The following is a 22,360-nucleotide window of genomic DNA, read 5'->3' on the forward strand; positions in this document are numbered from 1 at the left end:
CCCTGTAAATATTATATTTATTTTTGCTTTTGGTACTTTATTTTGTACTTTTATTGCATGCTTTAGCATTTCTTGTTTTTTTTTAGCAAGTCTAAATGGTTCTTCTCATTCTGAACATTTCATTGCATTGTTGACCTTGTGCCAACTTGCATTTATTTATTCACCTTTATTTAACCAGGCAAATCCATTGAGATCACAGATCTCTTTTACAAGGGAGGCCTGGGCCTGAAGGCAGCCTAACTTGCAGGTTTTTGGTCATATGCATTGGTGGATATGACAAATAACCAATAAACTAAACTAATAAACTTAAATGGGTAGTCTGGTCATTTTAAAACTGAAGTTTTGTCAAAGAGTTATCAATGGTACTGAAGTATGGAGAAAAGGGCAAAAGTCTTCAGGCTTGGCTAATGGCTAGCTGAACAAGGGCCCGGACAAAGACTTTTGCCTTTTTCTCCACACTGCTTGCTCTATAAATAATGTCACGATTGATAACGACTATCTGACAAAACATCACTTAAAAAATGACCAGACTGTCTCTTAAAGTTTGCAAAGCTTTTGTGTGAGCAATCATATTTGAGAGGCTAACAGAGACGGTGAGATTGGTTTTCCCTCTTTGCAAACATTAGAAATCAAAAGAGAATTGGGGGAAGTTCAAGCAAATTACTGACGGGCTCCTTTGACTGGAACAGACTGATGTATTGTCAGAGATGCTGCCGGCCTGGCGAGCTCCTAATGACAGCTTCTCCCTTTTTCACAGACAAATCCAAGAGCTGCCGCTTTAAACTAACTCTATGCAACCACTTGTCAAACACGCACAAAGCTAATATCTCTTGTTTTGCATGCAAATGTAAGAGAATCACCTTTATTTATTGGACAGCAGCAGCAAGTCTTCTCTGAAAATGCCTGTCAAATGTCACATTTCCTGTGTGAAAACAGTTTCTGATTGTATCTCACTCAAAGGTTTCTGCATTCCGTTAACTCTTGCTACATCTCACACACATTACTTTGACATTTGTACATCCATATCTGTGCAAAATCTTGTTCCTACCATGTTCCACATAACTTTTGCTAAGTTTTGCTTTTTAGTCACCCACACAGATATCAGGGTTTTGTTCAGTCCTAGAACACAGACATTGTTTAAGGGGTTTAAACACATTTTTACAGTGTTTTAAAACAAACTAAAGAAATTGCATTCCCTGAGAAAATGCAGTGTGAATGCTTATTGCTAAGGATCTTGCTAAATAACAGCTGAAATTAGCTAAAAACATGCTGAAATGTAAGAACAGGCCTAAGTTAGCAGAAGAAAGCAGAAAGAACAAATATTTGCTGAATTATGTTTAAATAAGCAGAAATGAGCAAAAAAGTTAGGAAATTAGCTAAAAAAAAGGCTGAATTTAGCAACAAAATAAAGTTAGCTGAATGGTAGCTGAAATGGCAGAAAGAAGCTTAAACTACAAGAAGGAAGTGAAAGGAGCTGAAATAAGCTAAACATGTGGAATTAGCTGAAAAAGCTAAATTTAGCACAAAACAGCTAAATAGTAGCTGAAATAGCAGAAAAAGCTAAAATGAGCAGAAATAAGTTGAAAGGAGAATAACAAGCTGAAATTAGCAAAAAGAAGTTAATTAGGCTGAAAGTAGCAGAAATTACCACAAAAAAAACTTGAATTTATCTGAAAATAGCTGAAATTAGCTAAAAAAAAATGCTAAAAACCTGAAAATGTAGAACAAGATTAAAATAGCAAAATTAAGAGAGAGCACAATTAGGCTGAAAAAAGCAGAAATGAGCTAAAAAAAGTGGAAATTATCTAAAAAATGCTGAAATTAGAAAAAAAACTGCTGAAATGTAGCTAAAAAAGGAGAAAGAAGCTTAAATTGTCAGAAAGAAGTGGAGAGAGCACATTTTTGCTGAATTAGGATGAAAAAAGTTTAAATGAGTGCAAAAATGTGGAATTAGCTGAAAGAGCTAAAGTTAGCATGAAAATAGCTAAATAGTTGCTGAAACAGCAGCAAATGTTGAAACTTGCATAAAGAAGCTGAAAGGAGCAGAAAGGAGTTAGAAGAAGCACAAAAATGTTCTAGTTAGCAGAAAGAATTTGAAACGAGCACAAAACAGCTGAAAAACAGCTGAAAGTAGCTGAAAAAGTTTAAATTTGCACAAGGAAGCTGACATAAGCTGAACAAGAACAAAATGTGTAAGGAGCAGTAAAAGGTTGTAAACAGATCTAAAGATTTGAAAGATGTAAAATGAGCTCAATTCATTTCCCATGAGGAAAAAAAAATGCCAGAAAAGGCTAAATATTTCAAAAAGCTAAAGTTGCACCAATACCAAAAGTCATAGCAAGATTGTCCTGAAAGAGTTGAACGTTGTATATGGTTTGTTGAAATAGCACAAAAATTGTGGAACAAGAAAGATGTAGAAAAACGTACAGAAGAAAAATGGATCACAACTGAGCGAATGCTTCATAAACATTCACACTATTATTCTAGAACTTCTAAAAAACGTGGCTTTCATCTTGGTCTTGATTTGTCTCCATCATGTGCAACTGTCAACACGTCAGAATGCTGTGGAAAATATTCTGAGAGAGGTATTAGGTCATATTTGGAAATGTGTGTGTATTGGGGGTACATGGCGCTGCAGGGCTCCAGGTGCGTTCACCTGTCTGCCATTCACACCCCTTAAAAGAAAACAAAGCGCAGTTGAGGCACTCAAGATGTCCAGAGATCAAGTTACGCTCCTGTGCCTCAGCGTTCATGCAAAAACATGAACATACACACACACACGCACACGCACACACGGAGACAAAGCGCTGCACGAAAGCACGCAGGAGGTTTGTGATCCATGAAATGGGGAGTAAGGGCTTGAGGCCAGCGTGATGGCTGCGGAGAGGAAGGGAGCAGTGATTGATGGCAGGGATCAGGAAGTTAGGCAGTTAGTGTTACAGGTAGCTGCAGGACATGGGCTGAGATCTGGGCTACGAGGAAGATTTAGGTAAACGATGGAGGGAGAAAAAAGGGAGAAGTTCACATAAAGAAGGAAAAATAATTAAATTTGAAACATATCAAGCAGTTTAAGAAGACGACAGAGAGAATTGAAGTGAGGAATGAAGGATGCATCTGGAGAAAGAGAAGTGGATCGCCGATGCAGTATCCGTTCGGGTGCTTTTCTTTAAGATGAGCAAGAACATCAAGAATACTAGAATCAAGAAACACGAGTAGAATTTGTGGAAGGTGGTGTAGGTTCTTGTTCGAATGTAAACGTTTCGTTTTCCAGGACCACAATTTCCTGTTTTCCCAGGCGTCCCAGGAGTGAAGTGTAAGCCCGAGGGAGTCATGGCACGGTCATGTTTCCTCCTGAGCTTTAGAAGAAGAGAGCCGAAGAAGGCCAGGCTGTTCTGAGCTGAGGCAAGACGAATTTTAAATAAGAGCGTAGCTGAGGAGTTGATCAGGAGCACACTTTGTTTATGTTACATCCTGCATGTGTTGCTGAGAGTTTATGCTAAGTGCCATGTCGAATACAAAAGAAAGCATACATTACACATGGTTTAAAAAAAATAAAAATATATAAGGAGTTTTCATTCATTTATAAGTTAAATGGCATTTTTAAAAACTAACCTATTAGTTTGGATGCAAATATATAACTTTATATTTTTGTTTTTAGGATTCTAAATGCTGAAATGTAAAGGTTGCTTTCACCATTTGCTCTCTTAACGCCATGTTTGTCCCGCATCAATGGCAGTCTCTCCAAGTTGCCATGTTTATGTTCCAAGCTCAGTTTCATCCTTTTAATCTTAAATGATACTATCACTAAACTGAAAATACCTTGATGTTAAAGGAAGCCTTACTTTTTCCCAGAATGTTTTGGCAAAGTTTTTGACATCACCTCCTTCTCCATCACCACACTGAGCGTGCTCTGTGAAGGTGTAAACAGGAAGCAGACGGTTCGTTGCTCAGTTGTGGGAAAGACAACGTGGGAAGAACTTAACCCAAAAACTCTGCTTTATTTTGCTCAAAAACAGTACAACATGTTTTTAGAAACTGGTATTGTTTTTGCAATTTGCAAACAACTTATTCTCCTTTAAGGGACACAAAAAAAGATCTCTTCCATATTTCAGTTCAAAACCATATTTCGTTTTGTAAACACTTCATCCAGATTATCTGCTGTATGGGCAAGATTACAGACGCAAAGATATTACACACAACTGTACACTCTGCAAATACTAAACGTCATATAAACAAGAGACATGAATAACAGGTTGAACCTGTTAATAACTCGAATGTGATTTAAAAAATATGAATTACCAGTAGACAAAAAAAACTGATAACTCTGAATTTAAACAAGCTGTCTGCTGTAATTACCATATTTTACGGCGTATAAATTGCACCTTTTTGTATAAATTTGCAAGTCCTGCGACTTATACACCGAAGCGACTAATATACATTTTTTCCCATATTCATAACACAATTATTGACTGATGCTTGAAATGCTCATTCATAGACATGAACCAGTAAACATTACCATTTGCAGCCGCTAGAAGGCCCTCTAGACTTTTATATGATTCCTCTATTCCTCCACCCCACCCACACACACAAATGTTCACTTAGAGACAACTGAGAAAAACTTAACACAAGTAAAATGCCCCTGTAGTGAGTCACGTGGGTACGTGTCACTAGTTGTAGTATGACAATATATCCCCGTTTATATGCATACTATATTCACGAGTTCCTCATCTTTCTGACTGTGTAATGCCGTGCATTGAATTTAAAGAAATGCGAACGAGAGACGTTATTTACCTTTGACCCATCAAAATGAATGGAGTCATTTATTTTCAGAATCAAAGTTTAACATCAAACATTTACATTAATTTGGCAAAATATGAAAATAATAACAGACAGTTTCACAAATAATGAACTTCAAATCACTCGGCGGTGATTTGAGGACTTTGCTTCAGATATTTCTAAAATATCTGTACTGATTTATGAGAGAGAGGTGAGTTTAAGATGAAACGGAGATTTATCTTACAGAGGAATATGTGAGGGAATTTAATCTGTTTGACCAGAAATTGCACGCTTCGTCAGATCTCAGCTCGTCCACGGTACACTTGGTCGAAGGAGAACTTTACCTTGTTGAAGTTCATCAGCTCAGTAAGAATCCTTCAGACTTTTTCAGCGTCTCCGTTGAGAACTGCTAAAATCCTTGGATAGTCGTGCGTGGGTTGTTCAAACAGAAGTTATAATTCCAACGTCTCTGACTCTCCTGAATTCTCGAATTCTCTTCCATTCACTTCACCATTCTCCATGAATTCTAACCAATTCTCTTCAGAACTCCTTGAGCACTGCTTCAGAACTGCTTCCGAACTACATGAGAACCGCTCCAGAACTTGAGAACTCTTCACCATTCCCACTCTCTAACAGAACCGAGAAGTTCTCACATTTTAAATGAGTTTACTTCCGGGTTTACTTTAGAGCTTTCTGATTCGTGGATGGACCAGAAAGAGGTGTGGTTTTTGACGTAAGGTATTATCAGAAGTCGAGGTCAGGGAATGAAATTTGTTTAACAACTGACAGAGAGATTATTGCAAAAAGCAGACTTCGTGGAGTCTCTATTCTGATTATCTTCTCAAATAGTTAAACATGACATTTCTTCTTCAGTAAACATTTAGTTGACCGAAGCTTCAACTTTCACATACTTACGACTTGGCTCATTTCAGACAGAAAATCAAGAAATGCATATTCAGGTGATTTCTTCTTTGAATGAGGAATAAAAATCATTACTTACTGTTTATGTAAAATAAAAATGAGTAGTTCTTTTCAACCTGTAAGCATTGAGTGAAACTAACACAATTTGATTATCAAAACATTTGTAAGACAGTAATGATTATAGAGGATTGTCTTTTCTGCTTGATTAATTCAAGAAAGAAAGTCATCAGATGGCTCAGACTTATTCAGATCAATGAAAATAACAGTCTCTGTCCATCTGGTAGATTTGAGGTCATCAGGGTCAGATGAGGGTCAGATCATCAGGTCATCTGGTTCACTACACCCCCAAACAAAAAATCTTATTTTGCAGATTCCAAACTGCAGGTAATAAAAATTTGCAGCCCAAAACGGTAATTGAGCAGCAGAAAGGAAGTTTGTAAATGGGTGGGGTCCGTGTAGTCTGCCCTGGGGATTCAACCCGGTGGAAGGGACAGCTGCACGGCGGCGGAGGAACTCCATTCATGGGGAACATTCCCTCCATATCTGGCTGGCTCCCACCGGGTGCATTTCCTCTGCGGCGGTGCAACCACACATCCACCCACCCACCCACCCATCCATTCATCCATTCGTTGTAGAGCTATAATTTCTAACCCTAGCCCAAAGCCCGGCCTGGACTGACTAGAATTAGAGCCGGGCTATTATAATGTGATTAATGGGTGGGCCGGGCCGGACTTGGGCTTTTAATTAGGTCAGGATCAGCCGCAATCCCATTATATGATAACATGGCCTGCCATACACCACCAGCCGCACGCGGCCATTTCACCGCGAGCTGACCGGCCTTGAAATAGGTCAAAAGTTCAACTAAGCTTCAGATGGGACTGTACTGCCAGGCAGCGATCCATCGCCCAAATGGACGTTCATTCTGCCGCGGACGCGCGTGGCCGACGACCCAAACAGGTGAGATCCCAAAGCAGACGTGTGTCAGAGCTGTCCGCGTGTCTCAGTAATTCAGAAGAATGCAGCAGAAACAGGGTTTAAATGCTTTTTTAAGGCCATGAAAGTACAAACACCTCTCAGCTCCGAATCTTATGCTGCTTTTATTCAGCTGCACGCCCCCGACTGTTAATAACTAATTTAAAATGTTGGGTTTTTTCTGGGTTCGGACCTGTAATGGCTGTTAATTCGTCGGGTCGGGTGGGGTTCGGAAATTATGACTGCGGGCTGGGGCCGGGTCGGATCAGATTTTTGGGGCCCGAATGCAACTCTAATCCGTTGCGGCTGTGGCTACAAGTTCTAGAGTCTTCCTCCACCGCCTGAACCGGGAGGAAGGGGGCAGCGAAGCACATGTTCCGCGGCCCCGGGAAACAGCGAGGTGTGGGTGGAGGAAGACTCCAAAGCTTGCGGCCGGAGCCTTCGTCCCCGCTCCGCCGCCAGAGCAAGGAGGAATACCAGCGCCCAGGTGAAATTAAGCTGTTTTGACCATTAAAGTGCATTTATTAAAGAAAAGTTAAACTGAGACACACCTTTGCTATAATGTCAAGCAAACAATTGTTTTTAAGTGTTAATTTTGTTAAAGTCCTCCCGTGCACGCTCCCTCGGCTGTCATTTGGAAGCCAAATGATTTTTGGCACAACACCGGCCCAGGTTTCCCAGGGTCAGCGGTGACGCATAATAAATGCGACTCATATGGCGAAGCGATTTATTTATGTTTTTTTTCCACTTTATGAGACATTTTTGGACTGATGCAACTTATACACCAAAGCGACTTTTACGATGGAAAATACGGTAATCTCACAAACTTGTGAAATGAATCATCCTAAATTAATCTTAGTTACAACTTTACATTTAATAAAGTCACAAGGAATTAAAGCAATTTCTTCATTTTGTGTTTTAGTGATTACAAACTGCTGCCATTTGGTGTAAGATCCATGTGGTTTTACAACCCTTCACAAACCCAGACCACCTCCTGCCAACTCTGTTGTTTATAAATATTTGTCTTCATCCATCAGAAATGATTAAGATGTTTATGCCCACAGTGGAGCCAGCATAAACCTTACACTTCAATCATTGAGACATAAACTCTCCCAGCAACATTAAGGCTTCAGTTAAGATTTACTGTGACTGGGAAAGTCACTGATTTCTGCTGAGAAAGTTTTATCTAACAGGCAAGCTGTGGGTTGTGTGTGCAGCGTTTTATATTTTGCGTTCTCTGGTGCAGTAAATAGATTTTTTGTAAATATAGTTACAAAGTAGGATAAACACTTCAGGACATTTTTTTTTAAATTATTTCACAGTCTTGGATGAGTTTTGTGAACGTTTCTTCAACGTGGAGCATAAAACTGGTAGAATTTGAGGGAATGATGAAGCCTAAAAAGATAACTTCAACGATGTCTACAAAAAAGTTAACAAAAGCAGAAATAAGTAAATATTCATGTTACTGAGTTGATTTTTTAAATTGATTTAATTATCAAGTCATAGTGAAAAAGTATAATGAAACATTTAAGCCTGTTTCCAGTGTGCCCAGCAATTGACACAGCAGTAAGTTAACTCTCAGGTCACACTGTGCAGCCCTGAAAAAATCTGCAACAAACCCAAGAGCTAATCTCAGACACTATAGATCTTAGTGTGCATGTTGAAAGTTAAAGTTCATGACATTGCCAGGAGAAAAAGAATGAAAAAGTATGACTTGTAGGTAAAAGTTGCCTGAAGGAATGTCCTGATGCATGCTCTATAATATAGATCAATCTACCAAGGTTGAGTCAGAACCTCTGCCTCTTGCTGAGGCAGTGGAGGTGTTCTGGTTAAAATCAGACACGACTTTGAGCAGCAGGATGACTCTTTCCACAGAGCAACTGTGTCAGCTCTTGAAACTGTGCATGCAGTCAACCAACTTCACATATGGGGGGGGCAATATAATAGACAGAAACATGGGTGTGCTATGGGGTCTCCAGTTTCTTCTGTTGTTGCCAACCTGTACATGGAGGAGGTAGAAAAGAGAGCCTTGACGTCCTTTTCAGGGACACCACCGAGCCTTTGGTTCAGGTATGTTGACGACACCTGGGTTAAAATTAAATCTCAGGAAGTCCAACATTTTACTGACCACATCAACTCTGTGGATAAATACATCAAGTTCGCACAAGAAGATGTAAAAGATGTCAAGTTGATGTTTTTGGATTGTGAGGTCTCAGTCTCTGATAGAGGACGTTTGGAAACTGAGGTGTATAACAAACCCACCCACACAGACCAGTATTTGCAGTTTGACTCCCATCACCCTCTGGAGCACAAGTTAGGAGTCATCAGGATTCTGTACCACAGAGCAGACAACGTCCCCACTAACTCAGGCGCAAAGGAGAAAGAGAAATCCCACACAAGACTGGCTCTAAAGCAATGTGGATATCCTAACTTGGCCTTCCTGAAAGCAGAGAAAAAAAAAACAAAAAGGACTCCAGCCAGCCATCAAGGTGAAAAAGAGGACTCTAATCTCAGACCTAGACCAGTGGTCACAGAGAAACTGAGACATTTATTTGCTAAACATGACATCCCAGTAGCTTTCAAACCCTCAAATACATTATGGCAATGATTGGTCCATCACAAAGATCCAGTCCCCGGGCACAAACAGAGTAATATTGTGTATTGAGCAGCTGTGGCTGAATGGTTAGAGCAGTCGTCCTCCAATGCAAGAGTTGGGGGTTCAAATCCACCAGCAGTCACATGCCGAGGTGTCCCTGGGCAAGACACTGAACCCCTCGTTGCCTCTGGCCAAAAGGATGGCCCAGCACAGAAGAGCAACATCATCAGGCCAGGACTCTGTGCTCTACACTCATCTGCAGGCCAGCGGTCACTTGTTCAGGGATGAAGATGTTCACATCCTTGATAGAGAGGAATGATGGTTTGAGAGAGGTGTAAAGGGGGCCCTCTTTGTGAGAAGGAATTGCCCATCATTAAACAGGGGTGGAGGCCTCCGTGTTCAACTGTCCTCCTCTTACAATGCTGATATTGCTAGTATCACTCAGCCCCCTGTGAATAGTAAACAGCCATCAGGGCACTAACGATCGGTTGTTAGGCTGATGGTCCTCCTTTTGCATGTAAACAGGTAGTTTTGGATGTTGCCAGCAAACTGGTTGATCCACTGTGAGAAGGTGCTGCTTATAAGACTGTGTTTGTTGTAGTTCCTCAGACTGAGGAAGTCTTTTGGATAAAAGACAAAACATTTCAACAAAGAAGAACCTGTCTAGAGGACGTGACTCAACCTTGTTAGATTGCCTGAAGGGAGTTTTCCATTTTAGCAAAACTTAGGTTTGCAAAGTTAAATATACCACAAGACCTCTGGAGCAATGTCCTCTGAACACAGACAAGTTGAAATTTCTAGCAAAAAAACCCCACTTGTTACAAGCTGTCAAGCATGGTGGAGGAGAAATGATAAACCGGGCTTGTTTTGCAGCCACAGAACCTGAACACCTCAGATCCAATAAATGAACTATGAACTATGCACCTCCTTGACCTTTAGCAAGAAGAAGTGAAAAAGAAGAGTACACCGTTTTTTCCACAACGTGAAAGATTGTTTAACTTAAGGTCATTTCTAGCATGATTTTATTTTTATCCATCCATCCATCCACCCGTCTATCATCTTCCACTCGTTCAGAAGTCAGGTTGCAGAAGCAGCAGCTTGACCAGGAAGGCCCAGACATCTCTTTCCACAGCCACCTCTTCCAGCTCTTCTGGGAGGACTCCAAGGTGTTCCCAGGCGAGCAGAGAGACAGCCTCTCGAGCATGTCCTGGGTCTTTTTCTGGGTCTCAACATGCCCAGAAAACCTCTCAAGGGAGCCATCCAGGTGGCATCCTTAGCAGATGCCTTAACCAGCTCAACTGGCTCCTCTCGGGGGAATATTGTTTTTGATGAACCCACATTCTTCACCTTTGCCTTCTTCAGTTAGCACAAAAACAACTACTCTACTTCTAATAATTTAACAGATGGTAAAAACTATTTTTGAACATAACGACTTTTCCTCACATCACAGAGCTGAATGCATCTTTGACATCATCTGGCGTCCAGTAAAGCTTACACCTGATATTGTATTCATTGACAGGCAAATCAACCCACCGGATGAGTCACTGATCCCTGACTAAATATGTTCTCTCCCCTCCATGAGTGTGTCACTGCTCTTTTCTTCTAGGCTTTTTAGCAGCTACAATGAACTTTCGAAACAACTCGATGAGTTGTAGGAAGGGGAACTTTAGTCACGTCGTCTGAGCCTCGCTGAGTATTTTCTGATCCAGTTTACTGTAATAACTCAGCACGTGGTAAAGGCAGTCAATGACAGTGTGCTATCTTTGTCTGGGTTTTTAATATCTACATTTCTTGCCTAGATAAAAAGGACATTTGGAAATCCTTAGAGACTTCCCTTATCAGATCTGTGACTTTATTGGAGTTACTCTGCTGCCTCCCTGTCTCATTTCTCTCCTCTTTATCTTTCTCGTTTCATCTGCTTCCCTCTATTCTCGCTTATCTGTCTTTTCCTCGGCAGCACTCGCACTTCCTATCACTGATGCTGCTTTTTTTATTCCTCTCCTGTTTATCAACTGATCGTGTCTCTCAAGGACTGTGTTTTAGTTTGTGGGTGGCTGTAAACACGTTACAGCCACTTATTCAACTTTTCTTTTAATTTCTCGAGAAAGCTGAAAAAAAGAACAGAAAGAGAAAAGTGAACGCAGAGCTGTGACGTGATCTCGAGAGTTTGCCGTGCTTTGCACCCTTCACCTTCCTCTCCTCTCCTCTCCTGCCTCCTTCAATCCTCCTCCATCCTCCCCTTGCCTCCCTGCTGTTTATTACCGCTGGTGTGTGCTTGTGTTCTTGTGTGAAAGTGCTTCTGAGTGTGTGTCTGAGTACAAGGGAAAACCCCCAAAAGTTGGCCCCATGACAAGTGACCCCCATCTCTCCGACTCCCCGTAGCAGAAACCATCAAGAAAGGCAGACACAAAAAGAGGAGAGGGAAAAAAAGGGGTGGGGGGTGCAGAAAGAGAGCAGGGAAAGAGAGCAAGACCAGCTGTAACCAGCACAATACGAATGAACGAGAGCTTGGCAAAGACTCGAAGCTCAAAGAAGAGACCCCCCTCCACTCCACTGATTTCCCCCACACCTCGTTGACAAATTAAAAACGTGGTGGGAGGATGGGACAGAGAGAAGGGGCAATAGGAAGGATTAGGAATTAATGTGTTTCTGCACTGACTTAATCCTGTTGATTACACCAAAATAAATCCAACTCAGCTGTGTGTGTGTTTGTTTTTTGTTTGATGCTGGTGACAGATGCCATAGGTTGAAGAGCAGTTTTAGTGGACTTCAAAATAATTTCGTTAGGTAAAAATAATTTCTTCTGTGATTTCTTTTAGGTAAAATAAGAAAAATGACCATAAAAGAATATTAAAAGGACAACAAAAATATAACTGCCAAAAATGTGAGCCAGGTAAACACTCCCTTGACATGGGGACGAGTCTCTGTCTCAAGCGGAGGAGTTCAATAGGAGTCTTGTTATTGGGTATTGTAAAATGGAGTGGGAGATGGATCAACAGATTGGACCTCATACTGTAAGTAATAAGTGCTGTCATCATTGTATGTTCCCATGCAATGGTGAACTTAGTTCTCTGCATTTAACCCATCGCACCATACACCCAGGTAGCTATGTAAGTGCCCGGGGAGCAATTGGGGATTAGGTATCTTGCTCAGAGACACCACGACATGTGGGAATAGCTGGGGATCGAACCTGGGATTTTCAGGTCCCAAGTCAGCTGCCCTGCCTCTACCCGCATGTGTCCCATCGGTGTATGAATGTGATCTAAAAACACTGACTAGTCTCTTTAGAATGATTTGTTCAATTAGCTTTGTAGAGATCTAGTAGAGAGCTGTATGAATGGGTAAATGAGGCACAGATTGTAGTGTAAAGCACTTTGAGTGTCTTGATAAGATAGAAAGGTGCTATACATTTTCCCCATCACGGCCCCAAAATAAGGGCATTGTTCCAGTCCCACCCATGGTCATAAGATGTGGATCATGACCAAAACAATAAGATTTAGAATATAAGCAAGTGAAATGGGTAGACCTTTAAACGGGGGCTGGACTCAGCCGTAGAGATTAGTTGAGGAGTTCTATAATTCTGAAGGAGCTGGGAGTAGAGCTGATGCTCCTCTTCATTGAAAAGAGTGAGTTGAACAGAGTCAGCTGATTTGTTTGCCTCCTAGGCACCACCCTTTGGGGGTTTTCAGGGCATGTACCACTGGGAGAAGACCCTGGGCCAGGCCTAGAACCTGCTGCTGGGCTTTTGTATCCTCTCTGGTCTGGGTACACCATTAGATCCCCCAGGAGGAGCAGGAGTATACTGCTGAGGAGAGGGATTTATGAGTTTCTCTCCTGGACCTTTGGACTCCATGACCCAATCATGGATAAGCAACAGAAACATAGATAGAAAAAAGTGAAAGCTACATATAGGATACAAAGAGTGGGTTTATTAAAAATAAATGAGTAAATCAACAGATACCTGGAAACCTCATGCACCCACAGCCAAACAGGCGCACACACACTCCTATGAGTCACGCAAAACTTCACACACAAAATCTTTTTGCTGCATGAAAATGTGTGCTTTTACTTGTATTTATCTCCTAAAACATTTGAGATAAAGGAACAAACCCTCCCAGCTTTTCCCTTTTCTTCTGAATTTCTTCTTCTTTCACGCAAGAGTGATATAAAACCTTATGTCTCAATAAGACAAATCCACATTCCTCAATTACAGATGGTAATCTGAGTGACCCATACCCACCTGCACTAATATCACATTGGTGCACCGGTAGAAACTACGGCTATTTGGCTTGATTTCCTCGCTGATCTCCACTCAAACACTCAGGTAAACATCATCTCATCTGCTCAGTTTGTGTCTAAACCCCTCTACGTCCTTTATCGTTTGTTGAAATCCTTCCAAATCCCAACTGAGGAGCTGTGATTGATGGCAATGAGAGTTCATCTCCGACCGCTCCAATTAAACAAGCAGCTCCGATGAGACTTAGGAACTCATTAATTGTCCTTTCTGGCTTTTTAGAATAATTTTTGACTGTACCAATAAAACCACAAATCGGCTAGTATTGTTGTAGCATCTTATCTGCAATGTCATTAGTTTTCAGCACAACAAAGACGGACAGACGCAGTAGCTGCAGTCTAATCAATCAGCTTTGTCATGTTTAGTCTACGCTTGTCTCTAAGGCTGTTCTGCTACTGTTCTAAAAAGCAATGCCTGTTTTTGTTATGTCTGATTATTGAACAAGATTGTCTAGATTCAGATAGTAACAAATGAAAAAAGAAGTCTTTGTTAAGCTTAAATATCCCCTTTTGTTTCTTGCTATGAACCACAAATCTTGTTTTTATTTAATTTTGTTGCATCTCAGCTCAGTGTGCACAGCTTTTAAGTGCATAGCTACTGTCAACGATTAAAAGACAAAAGCTGCAGGAAGTGATGTTACTTCCTGATGGATCATCTGTAATTACAGCCATGTGTTCCTGAGTTTCATGTGGTTCTTAAAGCTGAAATGTGAATCCTTTCAAAAAACTGAGCACATCAAAGCTATTAAAGCATCTAGTGGGACGAAAATGCATTTATTTTACTTTGATTTGCAGACTTAATGTAACAAAATACAGCTATAATATTCTAAGTTGTCCAATTTGTTCACTTAATTTTAAAAGTAATGATTAAGAAATCATGTGGAGCTGAATAAATTCCATTAGTGCTACTTTTTTGTCTCAAGTTAACCAACAAAGTCCATGCTCAATAATCCAGGTATATAATCCAACAATTTTCAGTCAGTCTAATGTATTACTTACTAATATACATCACTTTGTATGTAGAAACCCTGAAAACAAAACAACAACAACAAAAAAATAGATATGAGAACAATAAAAATGAAAAATTCTGTAAGTATTGAGGCCTTTGGGTCAGATTGGCCTCTAGCAACCTTGTGTAAAACAAATGTCAGTAGTCGGGGATAGAAAGTAGAATGTAGCATTGTCAAGATGGCATGTGTGTTTTATTTCACCTGTTGTTGGGTTTAATCAGGTGCCTGATCAGTGTTTGTTTTGTGTCGTAATTAGTGGACACTCTGGACACTGAATTTGAAAATCGACATCTTAAATGACTCATATTTCACCCATAGATGGGAAACTGTCTGCAATTTATTGGATTTGATACCTGGATGATTGAGCATGAACTTTGTTGTTTCGGTGAAAGGTGTTAAAAATTTGGAATGTTTATTTATTTTTGAGTAGGTGTAATTTTTGAGAACCATTTCTTATTTACAAACAGGTGAACAAACAGGTACATGTATAAATACTATGACTAAGCCCCTCCCTATGCAACTGGGTCCTGGACTTCTAAACAAACAGACCACAGTCTGTGAGGATCCACAACTTCTCTTCTTCCACCATAACCCTCAGCATTGGATCCCCTCAGGGCTGTGTGCTGAGCCCCCTCCTGTTCACTCTGCTCACATATGACTGTGCACCAACCCATCCAGGCTGTCACATTGTAAAGTTTGCAGATGATCCAGTGGTGGTTGGATGCATCACAAAAAATGATAAGTCCGGATACAGGCAGGAGGTGGAGCACCTGGAGAGCTGGTGCAGGAAGAACAACCTTCACATCAATGTGAAGAAGATCAAGGAGATGGTTGTGGATTTAAGACAGAGCAACCCCCCCCCCCCCCCACTAACATAGATGGATCTGCGGTGGAAGTGGTCTCCAGTTACAAGTACTTGGGTGTGCACCTGAATGACAACCTCAGCTGGGGCAACAACACCACCAGCCTGATCAAAAAAGCTGATCAGAGACTCTACTTCCTCAGGCAGCTGAGACGAGCTGGTCTGGGAAGCTCAGTGCTCACCTCCTTCTACAGGTGTGCAGTGGAGAGCATCCTGTGCTCCATCATCAACATGTGGCATGGAGGCTGCACAGATGCAGAAAGAAAAGCTTTGCAGAGAGTGGTGAAGGCTGCACAGAAGACTATTGGAGTCAGTCTCCCCACTATTACAGACATTTACACCTCCAGATGCAGGAAGAGGGCCACCTGCATCATGAAAGACCCCACTCACCCAGCACACACACTTTTTGCCCCGCTCCCCTCAGGCAGAAGGCTGCAGAGCATTAAGTGTAGAACCACTAGACTGAGGAACAGCGTCTACCCTGAAGCTGTTAGACTCATGAATCTCTCACCAGAATAATCACTGTGAGAAAAAAAATCACTGTAATGCCACTTGATTCTTGATATGTGCTGCTGATTATCCATGTTGCTGATCTCATGCTGCTGATTTTCTCATGCTGCTTCATTCATTCTGCTCACCACAGACTTATGTTCGGGCTGCTGTTGTTACGCCATATTGTTTTACATTATTAGTGTTTAGCGCATATCTTAGATCTTTTAGTGTACCGTTCGACATTTATTTAGCGTATATGTATATCTTAGATCCTTATTTACCGTTTCTTTTAACACTTTATATTTTGCTTTTTTTTTGGGGGGGGGGGGGTGTAACTGGGACGCTGTGTACATAATTTTATTCTACCTCACATGAGATGGTAATGACAATAAAATTGACTTGAACTTGATATTTTATCAAACCCTGCATCATATATGGCAGTGTTGGGCACAGTTCTGATCATTTGCTAACAACTAATGACAGACCTAATTTTTATTTAGCGAATTAGAGTTTTCGTTAATTTTGGAAACCTTTAGAAGACTTAGTTTCTGCTAAATTAGGTTTTGCCAACTTTAGGTCCACTGACAAAATTCACGAGCTTGTTCCTCTCTGTTGTGGGCATGTCTTGCAGAGTCAGGCATGCTATTGGCTTATTACGTGTACACGTGACAACATGCTTGGATGAAGCGGCAGCAGCAAGTTGAAGGTACACTTTTGGCTTAAATGGTAAACGGTAAATGGACTGTACTTATATAGCGCCTTTCTATCTTATTTCAAGATACTCAAAGCGCTTTACACTACAACCTGTGTCCTGATTTACCCATTCATACAACACTCTACTAGATCTATACAAAGCTAATTGAACAAATCATTCTAAAGAGTCTAATCAGAGCTTTATCACATTCATTCACTGATGGGACACATCAGAGGCAACGAGGGGTTCAGTGTCTTGCCCAGGGACACTTGGGCATGTGACTGCTGTTGGATTCAAACCCCCAACTCTCACATTGGAGGACGACTGCCCTAACCACTCAGCCACAGCCGCCCGCTTACTATGTGTACACTTGACAAGACGTGATTGATCGATGCAGCTTCAACTGGAAATAGACAAAGACGTGACTCAGTCGTCTCAATGGTTAGCGATTTAACGTTAGCTTCAGCTAATAGTTTTTCCTGTTTAGTTGTTTAAGCTATTTTTTTAGTTAGCGAAATATGGGTTAGCGAAGCTAAAGTTTTAGTTAGTTGTGTCCACCACTGATATATGGTCTTGTTCAAGGTTCAACGTTCTTTATTGTCATTCGAATCACACGTGGTATATGAGGTGGAATGAAATTGTGTACTCAAGCCACACAAACTCACTCAAGGCTCGTGTAGTTTGAGAGGGAAAAAAGGTCATGTTTTCTTTATTTCGACAATCTAATAATTGCTTTATAAAACAAAGTATTTATAAATTCTTTTTTTTTTTTATCAACTTTATTTTTGAACAATAAACAAAACATCTGCAAGGCTGTTATTGCTGTTTGTGCACCAAAAGAAAATATGTTGTCGTTTGACAAGACAAATATTCCCATTTACTTCAATGAGCTTAAACTCGACTCGCAACCTGTCATAATCAACTGTCAAACTCTCAAGGCACATGTCATCATCTTTATTTTCTCACCTCCCTCAGTCATATACAACATAAGTAAAAAAAGAAAAAGACGAAGAAAAAGAAATAGCCATTTAATTCCCCATCTATCTTTTGTACCGCAAGGAGGTGGAATTCGCAGGTCGTCATCCATTCATTAAGTCCCTCCTACCCGGACGAAAATTTGGACCGTGGGCTCCCAAGTGCATTGCCATGTCACCTTGAACAAATCCAGATGATTAAGTGACAAGCACTCCCGCGTGAGGTTACGTTATTTCCCAGGAAACCTCAGTTACTTTTGCTCCCATCTAATTTTTGAGAGTCAACTCTAGAAATGTGCTGAGAAAAATAAATAAATAAAAAAAAAAACACATCTGCCTTTCTTTTTCAATCTTCCCATGTAAGCAGCATTAATTGCCATTCTGAAATAGGCCAGCAATTGTTGAATTAATATAGCTGTGTTGCTCTGTGTCAAAGCCACGGCTCTCTTCATTTTTCCCTCATGTGTTTCATGTAATAAAGTGGGTCATCCATGAAATGACCCATTTTAATATCGCACAACAGCAGTTTCTCAACCCGGCAAGTTTCTGCTTTGTTTCTCAGAGTGTGCACAAGTTTTACTCTCTCGCCAGTGGAGAGCCGTGCAGTCTCCACTCCCTCCTCTCTCCTGTGTTCAACCCTTGTGAGCAATTTAGTGGGGCACTCAGACATGCTAACACAATCAACAATCAGGTCGTTTGCTCCTCTAATAGGCTCTCTGGTTTTCAGTAAAGAAAAAAAAAGCTGTACTGTATTGTTTATTTGATTGTGTTCACCAGAGGGAGAGTCCACAGGGGAAGTATTTGTTACACCTAGAAGGCGGAGGTGGAATTGTGCCGGTAAAGCATTGTTGCTTTTGTTTTGGCGAGACTTGTACAGGATGTTGGAAACACTGAGGCACAATGCAAAACCATAAAAAAAAGCTCAAATCAAAGGAGCTGCTTTCAGAAGTTAGAGTCTCTTTGGGATGCTTGGGCTATACTTGTTGAGTACTTGCTCATAAAAAGAATAGTTCTTGTTTTATTAGTTTTACCCTGACATAAAGTCACTATTATTTAAGTAAAGCTTTCTTTTTTTGAAGTGTCTTATTTAACAATGCATTTCTTACATAAGCAAATATATATTTCTGATGTAATGAGTACATATTATATGAGGAGGGGTTTTTGTATTTTTATTTGTTGCATCTTCCTATTTTTACAAAACAAAAAGGTCTTTGAAAAAAACTAACAATCAAATTAAAATCTTACATTGGGTAAGAAAACACTTCCTCTTATATTATATGGAAGATCTCACAACAACAGACGCATGATGGAATTCCCCAAGCCTTTAGCCTTCTTTTTCAAGGTTTTAACATGTTGTCACCTGTCCAAAAAAACATCAAAACCATATGGGACCACACACACATACACACACAAAGTCATGACAGGAAGGAATTGCTGACAACACATAGCACCTGTTTCTATTTTACATGGATGGAGAACTTAGAAAAGCCACATGTGACATGTTGTTGTAGGATTTTAAAGATGGAGACAGGCATGAAACTTAAGCAAACGGAAATGTCAGTAAAATAATTGATATATAATTTTTTTATGATTTGTTTGGATAGATCACTTTAATGCATGTACAAAAGCAACATGTATTAAGGTGTACATAAAATAACTTTTGATAAGGTCCAGTCTTCCTTCATGGAAAATCCACATGATTTTACTGTATTTTTCACATATAGAAAATCATGTGTGATCAGATAAACTCCTTAAAAAAAGTCTTAAATCACACAGGAAGCATGCACAAAATGTGTTTCACATATTCATTTTGAGTCCTTTTACAATATTTTGTGAGTGTGATAATTTTTCTCATTGTATTCCATTTTAATTTAACTTATTGTAAAGCACTTTGTAGGTATTTAAATCCATGTGAAAATGTATTAACAAATAAACTTTCCTTATCTAAAACTAAACTTTACTTTACGTAAAACTAAATAAACTTTACTACTGTAACACATTTTTACATGTAAAAAGTGTTTTGATGCTTTGTTTTAACATGAAAAATAGCTTATTTCAAATTAACAATTAGGAAATACTTTATGGTAAAAAATGCATTTCCTACTTGGGGAAGTAATTGATAGTATTTGTACTGAATGATTAATGAGGCTGGAATACAAATTGATGCCCTCATTTTTGTGCTAATTGCAGAATACGTTTTATTTACACAGTTCTCTCCAAATATTTTAGGCTATTTTTTATTATAAAAGATTAGACATTTTACATTTTCCAAATAAAAGTACACAACAACAAAAAATCACCAGGTTTTTTTCAGTGACTGTTCAACACTGTGGAAAACACCGGCAGCCAGTGGTGGGATGTAACTAAGTACAAATACTTCGTTACTCTACTTAAGTGCATTTTTCATGTATCTGTACTTTACTTAAGTACAGTGTTTGAGTACTTTCTCCACCACTGCCGGCAGCTGAAAGTCACCAAGAAGTTGAAGCTGAAACTTAACAAGCACCCCCTGCTGGCTGCCTGCAATATAGTTCATAAGTCACGCCATTTCCATATTACCAATGAGACATCAGTAAAAAAAGTACATCTCATACATAATTTGCAGAAGGATAACTTTGACCTCTGTTTATTTTTTCTTTGAAGCGTAATTATTTATTTGATGTTATAGTAAAGCAAACAAGACATCATGATTGACAGTTTTGATTGACATAAACCAACAGTTTGCAGTCATTTTTACAACTTGCTACTACTTTCTCACAAACTTGCACACAGACACACCTCATAACATCCATCCATATCCATTATCTTTACCTGCTTCTTCCATTTCAGGTCGCGAGGGTCACTGGCACCCATGTCCAGCATCACTGTGCGAGAGGCGGGGTACACCCTGGACAGGTCGCAATTCCATCACAGGGACACATAGAGACAAATGAGACAAACAATCATTCACTCTCACTCACACCTAGGGACAATTTAGAGTTACCAATCAGCCAAACATGCATGTTTTTGGTCTGCGGGAGGAAACCAGAGTACCTGGAGAAAACCCACGCATGCACAGAGAGAACATGCAAACATTAACCAGAAAGGCCCCTCCGACCACAATTTGAACTGGGGCAACCTGCTCGTTGAGAGACGGCAACTCTACCAACTGCGCCACCGTGCTGCCCACCTCATAACATACTTCACAAATTAAAACAAGAATTAAATGTAAATAAAAGACATACAAGAGTAGAAAACAGCCGTAATTTACAACCTGTGTATGTCAATCTGTAATTATAACTAATTGTGTGTGTGTGTGTGTGTGTGTATCTTTTATTTGTTACCTTGTAAGGCCCTTTGTGTGTGTGTGTGCTTATTTATGTTACTTTGTGAGGCCCATTGTTGAACACATACAGTATTTTCCGGCGTTCAAGTCGTAGTTTTTTTTGCATAGATTGCATAGATTTGTCAGTCCTGCGACTTATACGCTGAAGCGACTTATATACGTTTTTTCCATATTCATAACGCAATTTTTGACAGATGCTTTAAATTTCTTAGAACTGCAACAGCGACTCCTCCCGTGTGTGCTCACTTCACTCAGCTGGTGCAGGCGGAGGAACGCTGGAGAGCCTGCAGCTTCAGCCGTGATGGATGGATGGATGGATGGATGGATGGATGGATGGATAGATGGATGGATGGATGGATGGATGGATGGCACTGCGCCACCCAGGCAAAATTAAGCTGTTTTGACCATTAAATAAATGCATAATAAATGCATAATAAACACAACGGGTCAGAGGGGACGCAAAATAAATGTGACTTATATATGTTTTTTCCCTCTTCATGATGCTTTTTTGGACTGATGCACTCATACACCGGAAAATATGATATTGCAAGGGACCGACTGCTCTTTTGTGGGGACCAAAGCCTGGTCCCCATAAGGTTCAAGTGCCATTGGTGGGTTAGGACTTAGGTTTAGGATTAAGGTGTGGATTGAGGATGGGTTAGGTTAGCGTTAGGTATGTACTGGTAATGGTTAGGTTTAGGGTAAAGGTCAGGGTTAGGCTATAGAAATGAATGGAAGTCAATGCAAAGTCTCCGTAAAGATAAAAAGACAAACGTGTGTGTGTGTGTGTGTGGTACTTGCCTCTGTATGACCACGTATGATGAGTCAGCAGAGCGTGCAGCTACAAACCCACTCACACACATCACCTTCCCACATCAGCGCCCCGCTGTTAGAGAAGTTGCCTGAGTGTGATGCTCAGGCTTCTGTTCATGTGCTTTTATGAGCGCACTGACATCAGTAAAACACAGAAACCATCCACGAGACACCGGAAGAGGTGACAGTAGGTGCGGGAACGTGGGAACCAGTCTATCCTGAACATTCGCTCTGATTCAGCAGGCGTTGGCAGCGAGAAAACGTGACTGTGGGCTGACAGGCCCCAAAACCACGGTTAATGTTTCACAGACTGCAAATCATCCCAGATAACTCAAAATATGGGCTTCTTTTTTCTTTCTCGTCTTAATATGTTTTTTTTCTTTCCCCACGTCAAAACCCCACAAATTGCATCATAAATTATCAGAGAACTTCAACGCGCCTTGTTGTACCACCTATGCATCTTCACACGCTGCACTTATTGCCTCACAGCTTTGAGGGGATTCATCAAAACAAATTAGCCAGAGAAAAGCAGTTGTTGCGTTTGCGGAGAAACTGACAGTTTTGTCAAAATAAATACTTAAGATGTTTCTATCTTCTTAGAATTAGACTTTCGTTATTGAAAATCTTACATT

This window comes from Nematolebias whitei, chromosome 19 (genome assembly GCF_014905685.2).
Source record: "Nematolebias whitei isolate Nwh7 chromosome 19, NemWhi1, whole genome shotgun sequence".
Classification (NCBI taxonomy): domain Eukaryota; kingdom Metazoa; phylum Chordata; class Actinopteri; order Cyprinodontiformes; family Rivulidae; genus Nematolebias; species Nematolebias whitei.